Source organism: Rattus rattus, chromosome 1 (assembly GCF_011064425.1).
Source record: "Rattus rattus isolate New Zealand chromosome 1, Rrattus_CSIRO_v1, whole genome shotgun sequence".
Lineage (NCBI taxonomy): Eukaryota > Metazoa > Chordata > Mammalia > Rodentia > Muridae > Rattus > Rattus rattus.
This window is the reverse complement of record NC_046154.1, coordinates 178,779,847-178,793,440: the sequence shown is the minus strand read 5'-3', so window position 1 is coordinate 178,793,440 and position 13,594 is coordinate 178,779,847.

Sequence of the window (13,594 nt, the reverse complement as noted above, 5' to 3'; positions counted from 1 at the left end):
GAAGGAAGGAAGGAAGGAAGGAAGGAAGGAAGGAAGGAAGGAAGGAAGGAAGGAAGGAAGATAGGAGAGGAGAGGAGAGGAGAGGAGAGGAAAGGAGAGGAGAGGAGAGGAAAGGAGAGGAGAAAGAGTAAAAAGCTCTCTACATCTAAGAACAGCCTAAGTCTATGAACATAGACACAGATATTTAAAAGGTAATTTGATATCATGATTATTTAGAAAAATAACAATTGCAGGTTCTACCTCAGTCCTATGAATTCATTAGTCATGAACTTTTGACCAGGGTTACAGCATCAGCATGAAATTCCCTCTTATGAAACAGGCTTCAAATTGAATCAAAAAGGAATTAATGAGCCCTTAGGAGATATGTCACTATTGTACCATTAAGCACATCTTTCCTGGCCAGTCGGTATTATAGAGTGCCAGTCCAGTGTGGATTAATACCACTGAAGATCTTTGTCGTCCCCCCCCCCCCGTAGACTGCATAGCACCTACAGCACAAGAAGAACCACCAGCCAGAGGAAACCTTCTCAATCGGTGTAAGATTTATTTCTCCATGTCTTGTAGACAAAGCGTGTGGTGGTTTTAGCCACAGGGTCTTGCCATGTAATTATGGTAGACAAAGGTATTGGGAAACAGAATTGCCAGCCTACATTAGTCTTGGCTTCTCCTACCCTTTTTTGAAATGAAAACCATAGAAGGTGTATCCAGTTCTGTACTTCAGAAGTTCACCCTGGCTGTTCTCTTGAATTCTGTATAGTTCCACTGGAGAAAATTATAAAATGTTCTGTAACTCAGAGAAGTCTGACCTACCTCCATTCTTCACAGTGATGGGTTGTTTAATTCAATAGGAAATTGCTGTCAGATAAAGTAATACCTCTCTCCCCCAATTTAATAGCAAATAAATAGAAGTTACACATTCGCTCTGTAAGTTGTTGGGCTTTTAAATCTTTCTTGCATTAATGTTGCTGTGTGATATATTACCTGACCTGGCCTTTTTTTCCCTACTAATTATATGTTGGATTAAGTACAAATCTTAATGAAAGCAAAGCACTGTGGTCTATGTGTTACTGGTTTTAAGCAGAATATGACAAAAGACAGGTAAAAATATTCTCCCAGGAGAGGTCTACATTAGAAGAAAATTGAGTTCATGGCTTAGTGGGTCTTTTAGTGTATTTTAAGAACATTCTGACTTTTTTCGCTGTTAGAAGGAGCCAATGCCCTACCCTTTGAAAGCGTATTATATCACCTGTAACCATAACCTGTGTGATTAATATTTCTGAGAAAACTTAATTTTTAAATAAACTAGGTATGACTTTACCACTGGGACAGTATTTAAAACCTGCTAGGAATTCATAGTCAAAATAGTATAAAATCACTAGCTATTTTCTCTGGCTTATAGTCAAGTGTTTTCATAAAACCTCCCTAACTAATATTTTGCCTCCTAATTAAGAAATTAAGACCGAACAGTATATGACTTGCTGTGGTTTTGCTTAGGAAATAAGAAACCTAACTCCCAGTGTCCTTGTGATCACACATCAGTGCTTAGATCTGCTTTAGTAATTTGAATGAATTCAACCACATGTTTGGGGGGATCTTCAATGTCTTTTCCTACAGTTACTTTTTCATCTTCTAATGGTGTATTTGAGAGCCTTGAAATTAATCACTGATTCATTCATTCAACAGATATTATTGAATCGATACTATATTTAAAAAATGTTTAAGTGTCATAAGCCCCCAGAAGCCATCAGTCTGAAGGAAATATATTCTTCCTTGGCAATTCTCAGAGCTGACTCACCCTGTAAGCTCAGTAGGCACCATGTCTGGAGCCCATGATATTTTTAGGAACCATGAAATGTTTTAGTTTTAATAAATTTCAAATCATAAGAAAAAATGAATGTATATAACCCAGATTTTACTTATTTATACCACTGCAGTTATAGAATAAAAGTTTTACTGTTTTTTTTTTTAAAGAGAAGCATTCCAAAAAGGCAAGAGTCAAGCATCTATAAAGGTCTTACCATGACTCTGTAAACAACACCCCCCAAAAACTCAATCCAATAATTTATCCCAGATACCCCCTCAGAAGCTGACATGGCTATGTCCTTTCTCCATTTCTAGAAGGAAATCTTGAGAATCTCACTCCAAGTTAAAATTTCCTTTGCATAGGTCAGACCATAAATATAGCCCACAGGATGGTTTCCTGGTCTTTGGAACCAAGGAGGCTCTCTATCTAAACATCGTACAATTTAAAAGACCATGACCACAAATTTACGAAATGTTATGGCTTTGGCAAAGCCTCCCTCCAAACAGACTAATTTAAGCTCTTCCAAACTACATGATGTCAGTAGATGCCCTTATAAGCAATATTCCTAGAATCAAAATAAGGATATGATAAATAGATAATTAACCCTGCTCCTATCAATTACCAAGGAACCCATTAAATGATATCATTTGTCCAACTGCAAAAAATTAGTTAATGTTGTTTAATAAAGAATTTTCCAAATACCTTTTAATACAGGATTCTTTTTCAAAACTATTTAATATCATGTCATGGGAAACAAACAATTTGAAAACTTGTGATCTCTGGTAGGCAACAGACAGTGTTTATGAAAGGAGCCAGACCCTAAGTATTCCAGACTGCATGGGAAGGTAGTTTCTCTCTCTCAAAATTACTCAGTTCGGGAGCTGCAGTGGGAACGCAGCCACAGACATCACGTAAACAAATGGGTGTAGCTATGTAGGCCAACTCAGCTTTGCTCACAAAACAAGCTGTTACTGGCTGCACTCCAGTGGCTCGTTGGCCAAGGCTTGCCTATACTTTCCACTATAACCTTTTGGGATGGTTATAACCCCACCCAGAAAGTTTCCGACCTCATCTTGCCATACGTTAATATTCAAAATTATTCATTCTGACAGTCTATTAGTAGAACCTTTTTTAAAACCTGAAATTAACCTCAATGTAAATGAATGGCTATTCTTTCCATTCGGGGTCTTAGAGAATTTGCAGAGTTGTTGGGACTGCACGGGTGTGGCGTGTGACATTTCTAGGAAATCGAAGAGCACACCAATAGGCTATCCAATACTGAATGTTCAGTCCTAAAAGCATGTACAAACAAATAACATCATACAGATTCAGAAGGTTCTATCAATTATGTACTTATCAATTACATATTTTTACATAAACACATATATGAATTATGAGACAGCATTGTAACAAAGGTCTTATTATTGAGGTACTAAAGTCTTAGACTGAAAAATTAGTATTATTGTTTCAGCCTCCCAAGTGCCAAGATCTCAGGGTGTGTGTGTGTGTGTGTGTGTGTAAGAACAATAAAATAATACAAGGGATTGAATTCAAAAGAAAGCAACTGAGGGCACATGGGAGGTCTTAGAGGAAGGAGGGAAGGGTAAAATGAGATAATTACATTAGAGTGTCAACATTTTTAAAAATTGCTTAGATAAAAGGATTTGCCCTAAGATGGGAAGGCTACTCATTAGAAAATTAACAGTGTATCTTTGGATTTGGGACCACGGGATTTCTAGACTGTTTGGTGTACGTCTCTATCACTTTCTTGTAAGTAGAGACAAAAACAATAGAAATGTTGTGAGAATAATGAAAATAAAATGCTGAGGATAAAACCCTGGGCCCCATAAATGCTCAGCAATTCACCTACCCTAAGCTGCAGCCCTAGGCATTGCATTGCTTTTGAAACAGGCTCTGGTCATTTAATCCGGACTGGCCCTGAACTCTCATCTTGCTGCTTTAGCCTCCCAAGTGTCAGGATAACAGATACGAACCACCATTCAAGTCAAAACACTGATTGTTTTTAACTGACTCTCCTGCAGCTTAATACTTTTGAAAGACCTCTACAATACTCCTTCATATTCATACAATGCTTCTAAAAGCCTTAGCTGGTTGATTTCATATACTCTCCCAATTCCTTTTATAAGTACATCAAAACACAGATCGACTTTTTGTCAAGTTTGTTTGGTTGGTTGGTTGGTTGGTTTGGTTTTAGACTCACTATCTCTCATGATGTAAATTCTAACCTCTTTTACAGTGATTTCCTAAATTCATATTCCTAGTTTTGATACATCTTCAATCATCATTATTACCTGGGAACTTACTCAATACACACATCCCTGAACCCACCAGAGACCTAATTAGTCAAAATGTTCAAGGATAAAGCCCGGGTATATTTCAAAATTTCCACAGGAATTTAGATATGTGCTTGTGGTTTAAAAAAATATTTTTAAACACTCCTTTAGAGGGACTTACTCATACGGTGCAAGGCTGTTTTCGAACTTGGTTACTCTTCTGTAGCAGAAAACAATATGGCTGACTTGTCTTCCTTTATAACCAGTCGCCAACCTCCACACTCATTACTTGAAAGATGGATCTCATTTGAACCAGCAACCGAATACATTTGCAATGAATCTAAAGGATATTTGATCATTTGGTCTACATTCGTCGTTACAGTCTTTCACCTTCCTGGTTCTCCTCAATCGACTGCACTTTGCGATTTGTTTTCATGTCACATCGTTGGTGTCATTTACAAGGTCACTGACAATCCGCTAGATCCTAAGTCTGAGCAATGTAAGCACCCGCCTTCACTCTCTCACTTTCTCTCTTATGTTCTTCCTTCAGTTCTGACACAGGTGAATGTTTCCTAGTCCTGTAGCTACTATGACCTGACGTCCAGTTAAGGCAGCCCCCTATGCTAGCTTACACCCAACCTAAGCTCATTCTCATGGGCACAAATATGCACAGCTTGTTTTCTTCGTCACCCTCAAAAGGTACCATTATTTACCCAGCTCCCAAAGAAGGTGCAAATAGCAGCATTAATTCACCTTTCACTCATTCAATCTATTTTGTAGAATTGTCAATGCTTACACAAAAGTATTTTCTGAAGTCAAAGAATTATTTTATAACTTAATAATTTGGCGAAACCTCTCTGAAGTGCTTTAAGGTAAGTCATAATCCAAAGCATCGCATTTTTGTGACTATCTATATGTTTACTATTTATATAGTTATTTATCTATGCTATATGTGACTCTATGTTTACTATTTATATAGTTATTTATCTATAGTATATGTGACATCTATATGTTACTATTTATATAGTTATTTATCTATACTATATGTGACTATCTATATGTTTACTATTTATATAAAGTTATTTATCTATACTATATGTGACTATCTATATGTTTACTATTTATATAAAGTTATTTATCTATACTATATGTGACTATCTATATGTTTACTATTTATATAAAGTTATTTATCTATACTATATGTGACTATCTATATGTTTACTATTTAATGCCTTGGTTGCTGCTCAGGCAAAAGGCCTTAGGTAATATATTTTATATGCATATATATGTATTTTACATACATGCATTATATAGTAATACATTTCTAAAAATATTTTTAAAGATTCTTAGTGTACATAGATACACATATAAAAAATTATTTTAGTCTCACGATGTCCAAGGACTTGTGGGACTATGACTCCTAAGTGACTATGAAGCTCTTCTGTTTTCATTCTCCTTACATGAAAGGCAGCCCTCACCTCAGCTGCTTGGAGCAACAGCTGCTTAACTACTCATCTAAGTCCTTGGCCTCAGATTTTCTGACCCACTTTTTAGTCTGCAGTTAGAATTTTCAATTTTGTAAAATAATAATTCAAAAAAGGAGCCAATCGATCCCCTCTCTAACCATCCAATGTTATCTCTTTTTTCCTAAGTTAAGATACAAATACAGAATATAACTCAGAAAGCCCCAGGTAACCTGCACCCTCCCTAACTCTTGGCCCTTCTTTCTCAGCAGCTCCAGTTCAAGTACACCAATCCCATCCTTCCTCCATATTCCCTCTGCTCTTCCTGTTCGGCCTGCAAGTCAGACAGGGAAAGCAGTTGTTTGATGAATGCAGTCTAAATTACTTTCTTGGACATAGAGAGGTTAATAGGTTTTGTTGTGGCAGTTGTTGTTGTTGCTGCTGCTGCTGTTGCTTTTAGCAAAATCCCACTAGTTTCTAATTTTTTACGTTTTGTTTTGAGAAATGAGAAGTAGAGGCAGCATGAACATAACTAATAGTTTTAAGTAATAAACGTAGTCATGCTACAACAAACTAAAACACCGTGAACTAAAAGTTCTTACTAGATGTGAGTGTTCTGTTGCCTTAATGGTTTTTTAGAAGCATTTCCTGGCATTCGAGCCATTTTCTAGTATCTGCTAGATTTACATTACCCATAATTCTACCTCTAATCCAGTGCTTCTCAAACTTCCTAAGGCTATGACCCTTTAATACAACTCCTCGTGTTGTGGTGACCCGCAACCATAAAAATTATTTCTGTTAGTAATTCATAACTGTAATTTTGCTCTAGTATAAACTTTAATGTAAATTTCTGATATTTCTAATGGTCTTAGGCCTGTGAAAGGGTTGTTCAGCCCCCTCAGGGGTCACATCACACAACTTGAGAACGGCTACTCTATCTATTGACCATGTGAACAGAATGCATTTCAACAAGTTAGCTATATTTCTTGTAAGAAGCATTTACTGTGGTTATAAATCTGTTCTAAGGTTAGGAATTAGACTGATATTCTGCATGGTCACATATGCAACCAGATATAAATGGGATTTGACTCCATAATCTTCATCTACAAATCTTGTTCTATCCTGCCTTGCAGTTCAGTGGGATTTTCGCAGACTTCTAGGCATGTCCGGAAGTAATGAAACATGGGTAACTGGAAAGGAAAGCACTGTGGAAAGCCAATGGGATTGTCAACATGGACAGAAGGGAGGAAGGAGAAGCAAACTTACAAAGACCCTTATTATAAAAGTATTTAGTTACAATATAAATTCTAGCAAGGAAATTCTACCAGTTCTTTTTTCTTTTTCTCCTATACCGGCTAGGGAACAGAGTTGAGATACAATGTGTACTTAATGAACACTTAGAAATAACCTCTTATGAGTATGATGTTGACTAACTGTGATGAACATTAATCACTACCTGCTTTCCCCCACTCTTCAGTAGAGTATACTGGAAGTCAGAGCAAGGTGTGGTAAGTATGTAGAACCTTATCACTAAAGCACCTTTTAATGTCTATAAAGACCTCATTAAACTCTTGACCTAAGATAGCATTGACAAATGCATTGGAAGAACTGATTGCCAATGGGTCAAAGTCCTGGGCTTGACTTTCAAGGTAGTGAACCGATGAGAAACAAGTTGGATTTCTATCAATAGATGATATGCATACATTCAATAGTCATGAACTTTAATTAAACACCCTATTGTCAAGGCATAATGAGGCACTAAGCAAGGAAACACTCACACATCAAGGAATGTATAACTGCTATAAACGTATCATAAGATGCCATTTATTTTTTTCTGCCTAAGAAGGCCAAACAATCTTGTCTATGGAGACAGAAAATATAGGCCATCTTCATCATGTCATCTTTGATTTCACATTTTCTGGAAAACATTAAAAATGTCTACTTCTCTGCTTAGATGATTTGAATGCTGAATGCTGGTTCTTAATAGGAAGGCTATTGTGGTTTATCTCTATGAAGAAATAGAAGAGGAGGAGGAGGAGGAGGGGGAGGAGGGGGAGGAGGAGGGGGGAAGAAGAAGGGGGAGGAGGCCACAGGAGCAGCTCCCTGGGGGAACTAGTCCATTGTCTCCTGCATGCATGCATGCTCATATTTACAGGTACTGATTCTTAGAGAACATAGAAAACACAAATCCCATGAAAACCTAAAAGTAAAGAAGTCATGTGAATAAGGAAGAAAATTGTGAAATTTGAAGAAGTTGTAAGAGAACCAAATATCTTGTCAAGTTAGTGACTCCAGTGTGCTTAAACCATATTTTTCACAAGGCTATGCAGCCAAAGGAACTCTCCCTTTTGACAGAGTCAGTCCTTTGTTCCTTAGCCAGGGCAGACACAGGACCCAAGGAAAAACACTGTGAATAAGTAGAACTGAAAGACTGCAGGCAACTGCCACAGTAATTCCTAAATCCTGTTGTCCTCAAAGACACCCACAAAGCTTATTACAACATGAAAACTAGGTCCCTACACTCACCTACCTAGATTTTTATATAGTTAGGACCTATCGATCTCACATGACAATTCTACGACCGTCAAAGTACTCATTGATTAGATGATATTTGGAAACCTTGACCTAATATAACCAATTTATTTTATGCATGAGGAAAATGAGATTTATCAAAAGTAAATGACAGTTTTGAATAAAATCTTTTGTTTAAAAAAATGCCATAAAATGACAGTACAATAATTGTTGTTGAAAAGCTGTGGACTCGTGGGAAAGAGTGTTCATTTAAGTGGGGGAAACAGTGGAAACCAACCAAGGAGAGAGACAATTTTGTCTATTAAAGCTGGGGAAAGACCTAACCTATATCATGTAAGTCTGTATGACGTAGAGACCCTGAAAAGCTTGAGATCTAGCATAGAAGGCATCCAAAGGCAGTGCTGGGATGCAGACAAGATAGACTTGAAAGTTAGTTCTCCAGATTGCTTCTCTTCCCCCAACAAATGACATATTTTTGTTTCTCCCTAAGCAACTAGACAAAAGAGTTCATCTCTGCAAGTCTGAAGTCAGGGCCTAGACACAGAAATACTAGCCATGGAGAAGAACAGGAGAGAGTGCCCTAGCAAAGCCTAGAAAATCAGGTGAAAATCTATATGGTAGGCAGTGATCCTCTTTGCTACTTATATTAAGAAATTACAAGTTGGGCAGTGGATTTGTCTCTGGAGAGACTGAGCATCCCAACAGTAAATGATGACTCATACTGACATTTAAAGTTGGCCCAACACATCTACTAAATCCTGATTCCATGGCTCTGCAGTGACATCCAACAGCCAATGTGTTCTGCCCATTAGAGCTGCATTTCCAGTAAGTTTTTTTTATAACATCAGTCCTAAGATGTGAAATAGAGGATCAGCAGACACCTAAAAATTTTTTTACAAACATAAGAACAGTCCCAAGTAACGAAGCCAAAATAAGAAAAAAAATACAAAGGAATGATTAAAATAAAAGAATATTTTAATCTTAAAAATTGTAATTAGTCACCCCAGATGTTTAACATATTTATACCATTAGTTATATTAGGGTGTGGTGAAAGATTTAGAATCAGTGACTATGATATAGTGAAATTTAAGTGTATTAGAGAAAAGAAAAGTATAGCAGCCCATCATGATATTGCCCTGAAGAAATCTAGAAAGAAGTTGAACAAAATGAAGAAAGTCATAGAAAGCAGATAATAAAAACATAATATCAGCCAATGAGAGCTAACATTCAGGTAGAGGATGCACAGCATGAAATGAGAAAGAAATGTAAGACAGAAATAATAATTATTATCATTATAACAAAAGAACTTTTTAAAAAATATTTTTAAGAATTAATGATGTTGGGTTTTTCTCATAGAAGAACTAAGTCCCCAGGATTGCTAATAAAATACGTTAAATATATATTGCAACACAAGCAGACGGAGAAAATGCTGTTGCCTGAGAGAAAGCAGAGGGTCACATACTAAGCATTACACTGAGAATGAGATCCTATTTCTCAATGGCCTCAGCAGAGAGAAGATAGGGGGACCGTGACTATAAAACTGAGGAAGAAAATCATTTCCAATCCAGAATTTCGCTTCTAGTCTCACTATCACTCGAGGTGAAGAAAGATTAAGCAGTCTACTGGTAATTAGGGATGGCTAAATTATCAGATAGGCAAGTTGGCAAAATGTTTACCTTAGGTATGATGTTTCTAAAATAGGCCCCAGAACTATGCTTAGCCAAAAAAAAGAGGGTACTGCCCAAATTAACAGATGGAGAATAAATTGCAGGAGAGAGGCCAAAGGAACACCCAGGGTGACGTGGAAGGAGGAAGGTTGTTGGCTACACGACAAAGTTAGAGATCAAGCAGTTCACATTCTAAATGAGGACTGAGAACTCTGGGAGGATAGTAGGGTGCCTCCAGAACACAGAAAAACTTGGATTTACTAACAGCTTAGGTTAGAAGTTTCTAAGCATTTGGGCAACAAGTTCGGAGATTACTTGAGATGGGTACACAGAAAACTAAAACAGTGGACATATTGGCAAGCATGGAGTTAGTTAAAAGTAAGTTTATTAAAGGAAATTTGAAACTGTAGTGCACCGAGGACTCCATTAAGAATAACATATAGGGGCTGGAGAGATGGCTCAGTGGTTAAGAGCACTGACTGCTCTTCCAGAGGTCCTGAGTTCAAATCCCAGCAACCACATGGTAGCTCATAGCCATCTGCAATGAGATCTGATGCCTTCTTCTGGTGTGTCTGAAGACACCTACGGTGTACTTATAATACATACATACATACATACATACATACATACATACATAAATACATAAAATAATAAGTTTTTAAGAGAATAACATATAGGGCCTTGGAGATGGCTCAGCAGGCAAGGCACTTGTGACAAGACCTGAAGACCAGCCCTTGATCTCCAAGACCTACTTGGTGAAAGGAGAAAACCAGCTCCTAAACATTGTCTTCTGAGTTCCACAAACATGTGCACACGCATAAATAAGTAAATTTAAGTCTTAAAGAAAAAGAATAACACATAATTTCTCTCAATAATAAAATAAACAAGGGCTTGGAAACATGGCTGCTATAGAGGGCTTGAACCCTGCAGGCATGAGGGCTTGAGTTTAGATAGTAGAAGATATGATGAAAAAAATAGGTGGCCACAATGGCCTGAATTAATAATCACAGTGCTTCAGGGGTATGAAAAGCCACCATGACCATGGCAATCTTATAAAAGAAATCGGGCTTGGCTTGCAGATTCAGAGGTTTAGTCCACCATCATCATCATCATGACAGGAAACATAGCAACATGCAGGCAGACATGATGCTGGAGGAGTTGAGAGCTCTATATCCGGATACACAAGCAGCAGGCAGAGATGGTGACTCTGGGCCTGCCTTAAGCTTCTGAAACCTTAAAGCTCAGTGATGCACTTCCTCCAACAAGGCCACACCTACTCCTACAAGGCCACACTCTATAATAGTGCCACTTCTTAGACATCTATGGAGGCCATTTCCTTTCAAACCACCAAAGGCAGGCAAGGACAGGAAGAGTCCACAGAACTCATTGGCCAACCTGCCCAAATCAAATAAACTCTGGTTTCAATAGAAGAATCTGCCAAAAAATAGTGAGTAGGAGAGCAACTAGAAAGGCATCTCACTTTAACTTTTAGACTTCAAATCCATACACATACACTCAAGAACACCTGCACAAACCCATGCATGTACCCAGAAAACATGTGCCATACACACAACACATACATAATGAGAACCAGATGCTCATTTTACCAGCAAGTAGGGCTTTCCAGAAAGACAAACTCTGGAAAAGGTTGGAGAGGGAAACTCAGAGGAAGGACTGGCAGACTTTAATGTGAGACATATAACGCAACCACATTCTCAAAGTGACAGTACATGAAGGCAATTTCCAGATAAACACATGGGAAGACTATTCTCTCACCGAGGAATAGGACCCAGGACAGCTCATGTGATCACTAACTCCATAAAGGGACTAAAAGGAAGTAATTATCATACCTGGGTCTAGGACACTGATATAATTGGTGCATTGAAAGTTTTGGCTCAGCCACAAGGCAGCCTAGGACAAGGCACTTCCAGTATCCATCTGCTCCCAGAGCGGGGGCTGTCCCACAGCTCTCATATACAAAACCTGCCCACAGAGAGTTGGTCTGCCAGGAGCACTCACACTCCAAAGATCACAGGCTCTCAGGCCCACAGGAGGGACAGGCTCATGAATAATAGGTAAAAAGAGAATGAAGATTCCCAACCTAAAGGGCCAGTAAATATCTTCAGAACATTATACAAGAAAACTTCCCTAACCTAAAGAAAGAGATGGCCATAAACATACAAGAAGCCTACAAAACTCCAAATACATGGGACCAGAAAAGAAATTCCTACTGTCACATAACAGTCAAAACACCAAATGCACAAAACAAAGAAAGAATATTAAAAGCAGTAAGGGGAGAAGGTCAAGTGACATATAAAGACAGACCTAGCAGAGTTACACCAGACTTCTCAACAGAGACTATGAAAGTCAGAAGATCCTGGGCAGATGTCATAAAGACCCTAAGAGAACACAAATGCCAGCCCAGGTTACTATAACCAGCAAAACTCTCAATTAACATAGATGGAGAAACCAAGATATTCCATAAACCAAATTTACACAATATCTTTCTACAAATGCAGCCCTATAAAGGTTAATAGATGGAAAACTACAACCCAAGGAGAGAAACTTCACCCTAGAAAAAGCAAGAAAGTAATCTTGCAACAAACCCAAAAGAAGAGAGCCACACAAACATAATTCAACCTCTAACAACAAAAATAACAGGGAACAATAATAACTGGTCCCTAATATCTCTTAATATCAATGGATACAATTTCCAAATAAAAAGACATAGACTAACAGACTGGATATGTAAAGAGGACCCAGCATTTTACTACATACAAGAAACACACCTCAGTGACAAAGACAGACACAGTAAAAGGCTGGGAAAAAAAATTGCCAAACAAATGATACCAAGAAACAAGCTGGAGTAACCATTCTAATATCAAATAAAATCAACTTTAAACCAAAAGTTATCAAAAAAGATAAAGAAGGACTCCTCATATTCATCAAAGAAAAAACTCTACAAAGATGAACTCTGAATTCTGAATATCTATGCTCCAAATGCAGGGCACCCACATTCATAAAAGAAACTTTAATAAAGCCCAAAACACACATTACACCTCACACAATAATAGTGCAAGACTTCAACACCCAGCTCTCATCAGTGAACAGATCATGAAAACAAAAACTAAACAGAGACACAGGTTATGAACAGGTAATGAACCAAATGGATTTAACAGATGAAACACTTCATCTTAAAACAAAAGAATATACCTTCTTCTTAGTACCTCACAGTACCTTCTCCAAAACTGACCATATAATCTGTCACGAAATAAGCCTCAACGGATACAAGAAGATTGAAATAATCCCGTACACCCTATCAGATCACCATGGACTGAGGCTGGTCTTCAATAACAATAAAAACAACAGAAGCCCAAATACATGTGAAAGTTGAACAACTCTCTACTCGATGACAACTTGGTCAAGGAAGGAAGGAATAAAGAAAGAAATTAAAGACTCTAGAATTTAATGAATATGAAGGCACAACATACCCAAACTTATGGGATACAATGAAAACAGTGCAAGGAGGGAACCTCATAGCTCTGAGTGCCTCCAAAAAATTATTGGAGAGAACATACACTAGCAGCTAAAAGCTCTAGAACAAAAAGAAGCAAATACACCCAAGAGGTGTAGATGGCAGGAAATAATCAAACTCAGGGCTGAAATCAACCAAGTAGAAACAAAAAGAACTATACAAAGAATCAAAACAAAACAAAAACAAACCCAAAAAACAGGAGCTGGTTCTTTGAGAAAATCAACAAGATAGATAAACCCTTAAGTCAGACCAACCAGAGGCACAGAGACAGTATCCAAATTAAAACAAATCAGTAGCTG